Genomic DNA, 5,424 nt, shown 5'->3' on the forward strand with positions numbered 1-5,424 from the left:
TTGTGTATTTTCTGCATAGAAATTAGTAATTCAAGCATGTTTTTGTAGAAAATCCTGAGCAATGTTCATGAAGATGGAAGATCAATGGAGAGAAAGAAGAAAAGTAGCAAGTCTGGACTCAAAGAACAAGATGTATGGAGTTTGGGCTGGGCGTGATCACTCTTGCCAGTGAAAGTGAGTGATCCAGAGCTTAATTGAGAAGTAGAGTTTGGGCGTAGTCACCATTATCAGTGAAAGTGAGTGTTCTAGAGCGTTTCTCAGAAGAACACAGTGTGCGTTGTCACTTTCGCTGGTGAAAGTGAGCATTCCAGAGAAGCTCCAAACATTGCATGTTGTGCGTTGTCACTTTCGCTGGTGAAAGTGAGCGTTCCAGAGAAGCTCCAAACATTGCATGTTGTGCATTGTCACTTTCGCTAGCGAAAGTGAGTATTCTAGATGACTTCAAACTTAGCAGACTTGCGCGTTGTCACTTTCGCTGGCGAAAGTGAGTGCTCCAGAGAGACCCCATCCATAGCAAGAAGCGCGTGGTCACTCTCATCAGCAAGAGTGAACGTTCCAGAGAGACTTTCAGCTCTGCAAGTTGCACGTGGCCACTCTTGCTCTCGAAAGTGATCATGCGCACTCTTCGATCTCCTGCGTTGCTACTTTTATCAACGAAAGTGAATTTTCAGTTTTCCAGAAACTACATAAGCCTTTGCGTGGCCACTCTTATGAAGCAAAGTGACAACGCCCAAAGTCAGAAAAAATTATAAATTGCAGAAACGCTCAGATTTTTGGATCTTTTGTTTATTTTTCATTTCTACTTAGTTCTTGGGTGTGGAGAGAGTATGAGAGAGAGATTGGGGACGAACTTTGAGCTCCAACCTAGAGGAATCAGATTGGGGATCGACTGAAGATGGATCTTCTGTGTTCTTCCTCTTCTTCTCTTTCTTTTTCTTTCTCTACTGAAATGGCTGTGTAATTTCTTCATAGTTAGGGATTGTAGATCCAAAACGAACATGTTGAATTGATTTTGGATCTGGATTTCAAGTTTTAGAATGGATTGAGTGGTTGATTCTGCACCTTACATAGTAATTGAATAGAAATTTGATTAACTAATTTTAGAGGAACTCTTATCAATGGAAATTGAATTTGTTCTTCAGATCTAAACCAATCACCAAGATTATAGCTTTCTTAGGGATAAGAGAACTTGATCTTGCAATCCTCTGGTTTCTCACACTTAAAGAAACATTGAATTGAACCAGATCTAAGGAATTAGAGTGATTTAATTGAATATTAGGTTCACTGAGTTAAGGAATTAACCTCTGAATAATACAATGTGAAACTGATTGCCATTCTTTCCAATTACTTGTAAGTTCAAAACTTTATTAATTCAACATTGGAGTTTTGGTGAAGCAACTCCCTAGCTATAGTTTCTACCTTTGTTTTCTCACATTTGCTTGTTCATTGTTCTATTTTTCTTCTGATTTCAATATTTGTCAATTTTAATTCCAAACACTCTTTGAAATTCGTTAAGCTCAACTAATTGTGGCCTTGTGAAGTGGTAATTGAATACTTTTATTCCCTGAGATCGATACTTAGGACTCTAACACAGTTCTATCATTTTTATAACTTGCTACATCAACACTAGTACACTTGCTAGTCAAATTAACTTCTCCTCTCAAGTGTGACACTTTCCCAAGGTATTTCTACCGCCCCCATCTTCTGCACCCCAGTATATCGCTGAACCATTCAAAGTTTTTCAACATATTCAAACACAATCATCATGCCATTCACATGTATTTTCAATCATTTCACATTATTCATTATCAACCAATGACATGTCTACTATAACACCTTAAATTTAATTTCTAGAATAAATAAATTTCACAAAAATAGGAATAATAAAATTTTTCATTCAAATACTTCCCAATACATAATTCATTAAAATATTTCAAATAAGAATGTATTATGATGAATCCATATTTTACTAGTATTTTACAATAGTTTTTAGTGCAATTAATAAAGAAAACATGCTAGAAATAGTAAAAAACCCTTAAAAAAATAATAAAATGTTGCATGTCACTTTTAAACATAGTTATTTTAAAATTTATTGATTTTCTATGTAAAAAGTGACATTTCAAGTATGCTTTTGTAGGGAATTCTGAGCTAAGTTCATGAGGATTGGATGATCAAAGGAAAAATATAAGAAAAGTAGCAAAAATTGGAGGAAAGAAATTGATAATTAAAGAACAACTTTTGAGTGATCACTTTCGCTGGTGAAAGTGATCACTCCAGAACCATAAAATGGAGAAGAGCTTCTGCGTAATCACTTTTTCTGAAAAAAGTGAGCGTTTCAAAGAGTCCTCCAAGAAGAGTTGTTGCACGTGTTCACTATTATCTGCAAAAGTGAGCACGCGCAAGAAGGTAGCCTCTGCGTGTTTACTATTTCTAGCAGAAGTGAACACGCGCATGACATTAGTAAGGGAAGCTTCTGCGTGGCTACTATTTTCAACAAAAGTGAACACTTTGAAGTGCGCATGGCTACTATCACCAGCAAAAGTGAACACGCGCAAGTGGAAATGAAGAATTAGCCTCTACGTGATTACTATTGCTGGAAAAAGTGATCACGCCATCAGAGCGGGAATTCTATAAAAGGCAGTTAGCTCAGGAATTAAGAGAGTTTTTTGTTCATTTTTCATTTTCCATTTGTTTTTGATTTTGAGAGAGTCAGAGAGGGAAATTGAGGACGAACACCAAGCTTCATTTCTTGAGGGATCAGATTGGAGATTGGCTTGAAGATGTTTCTTCTTTGTTCATTCTCTTCTCCTCTTCTCTTCTCTTTTTGTAATGTTTGCTTAAACTCTTTGTGGTTAGGAACTGTGAATCTGAAATGGAAATGTTGAATTGATTTTAGATCTGAACTTTGAGTTTTGGATTGGATTGAGTGATTGATTCTGCTGTTAAAGTAGTGATTGAATGGAAATTTGATCAACTAATCATAGAGGAACTCTTATCAATGGGAATTGAATTTGTTTCTCAGATCTGAATTAATTGCCAAGGTTATTGGTTTCTTAGCAATAAGATATCTTAATCTTGTAATCTTTTGGTTTCTCAAACTTAATGTAGCATTTGATTGGATTAGATCTAAGGGATTAGAGTGATTTGATTAAATGTTAGATTCATTGAGGCAAGGGATTGTCCTTTGATTAATATAACGTGAAACTGATTGTCATTCCATCTAAATGCTTGAAAGTTCAGAACTTTATTGATTCAATGTTGAAGTTTTGATGAAACAATTTCCTAACTACTTTTTCTACATCTGTTTACTATATACTTTTGTACTAACTTTTCTGTTTTACTTTCTAATTTCATTTTTGATACATTCATACCAAATCCATCTGAAATTTGTAAAGCTCAACTAATTGTGATCTTGTGAAGTGGTAATTGAGAACTTTATTCCCTGAGGACGATACTTGGAACTTAATTTGATTCTAAGATTTTTTATAACTTGCTACAACAACACTAGTACACTTTCTAGTCAGTTTACTTTCAGTACAACAGCAGTTGTAAGAGTAACAAGTTTTTGGCGCTGTTGCTGGGGAATAATTTGTTCCAATATCATTAGTAACAGGAAAATAACTAGATTGAGCATTTGTTTCTTTAAATTTTCTGCAAATATTACATTACATGTGCAGTTTTCTGTTTTCATTATACTATATCTGTGTTTAGTTGTATATGTGTGGCAAAAACAAAAATAAATCTACTCTTGTCTTTGATCCTGACATTGATAGAACTCTTAGGAGATTAAGAAAAGGGACTAGAGCAGAGAGATCTTTAGGAAGTGACAGTGATCTAGAGGTTATACATTCTCCAGAATTTCAAGTCACTCCTTTTGCAAATAGGAAACATTCACCTTTTAGACAACCAACTCCAAAAGTTGAAATGGCAGAACAACATAGAATGAGAACACTAGGAGATTATGCAATTCCAGATATGCAAGGCTATAATTCTTCAATTGTTAGACCAACCATTCAAGCCAATCATTTTGAGATAAAACCAGCCTTACTTCACCTAGTGCAGCAGGACCAATTTTCTGGTGGAATTTTTATGATCCTAATCTGCATATTTCTAATTTTCCGCAGTTGTGTGATACTATAAGGATGAATGGAGTAAGTGAAGATGCTATAAGACTGAGGCTATTTGCATTTTCTTTAAGAGACAAAGCCAAATGTTGGTTACAAGCACAGCCTCAGGGAAGTATCATCACATGGACTGAACTTGTGAATAAATTTCTAACAAAATATTTTCCTCCCTCAAAAGCTGCTAAGCTGAGAGGAGAAATAACATCTTTTGTGCAGCAGGAAGGAGAATCACTTTATGAAGCATGGGAAAGATATAAAGAGTTGCTTAGAAGATGTCCACATCATTGTATTCCAGAATGGATGCAGCTGGAAACTTTTTATAATGGAATGAATGTAGTAACTAGAACTATGATTGATGCAGCTGCAGGAGGATCTTTGAGCATGAAATCCTTGGAAGAAGCCCAAAGAATCATTAAGATGATGGCTTCATCCATGTATCAGAATTCCAACTTGAGGAATACAAAAAGAGGCAATGAATATGAAGCAAAGATGATGGAAACTTTTCTTGCACAGAATCAGCTGCAGAACCAATTATTTTCTGATCAAATAGCAGCTTTGACTTAGCAGATTAATAATTTGCAGACTGGAAATGTGGTAACAAGTTAGTTGACATGCGATTTTTGTGGAGGGAATCATGCTAATGGTGCATGTGATGTACCTACCCCTGAACCATAAGAGCAAGTCAATTATATGGGGAATTATCAAAGACAGCAACAATCTTATCCTCAACAATCATTTCCTCCTGGATTTCAGTATTCTAATAATAGGAATCAACAATTTTATAAATGGAATCCTCATAATTCTGCAACGAAAAGCACTAATACATCTCTTGCATTTTCAAATGCAGGAAATCACCAACAACAGCAGTACTTTCAAGGAAATTCTTCTACTCAACCTCAAAGGAGTCAACATTCAGCTAGACCAATGAGTGAAAGAATGAACGAGATTGAGGAAACAATGTTACAATTCATAAAGTCACTCAGTCTAGCATAAAGAATTAAGAAGCTTCTATGAAGAAGTTAGAAACTCAAATTGGACAGCTGGCTAAACAATTAACAAGTAGAGAGGAAGGAAGATTTCCAAGCAACCAGTAGTGAATCCAAAGGAACAATGTCAAGCTATAGTTAGAAGAAATGGAGCTGTTGTAGCCAGTCCAAAACCAGCTGAAAAGAATCTGAATAATGTTGCAGCAGAAAAACAAGTAGAAAATGCAGCAGAGAAAGAGATTAAAAGAAGAATTGCACAAGGAACTTCAAGCTACTAAAGAGAGAACATTCAGAAAAGAATGAAGAAGTTCATA

The 5,424-nt window shown here is 35.4% G+C and overlaps 1 non-coding gene across 1 annotated transcript; it reads right to left on the minus strand.

Moving 5' to 3' along the window:
• Nucleotides 1-4,307: 4,307 nt before the first annotated feature.
• LOC113863988 lies at nt 4,308-4,414 on the minus strand. The gene has a single exon (XR_003504598.1). It is a non-coding gene; the product is annotated as a small nucleolar RNA R71 (small nucleolar RNA).
• Nucleotides 4,415-5,424: the final 1,010 nt, after the last annotated feature.

This window comes from Abrus precatorius, unplaced genomic scaffold (assembly GCF_003935025.1).
Source record: "Abrus precatorius isolate BTA unplaced genomic scaffold, Abrus_2018 Scaffold3, whole genome shotgun sequence".
NCBI classification, from domain to species: Eukaryota; Viridiplantae; Streptophyta; class Magnoliopsida; order Fabales; family Fabaceae; genus Abrus; species Abrus precatorius.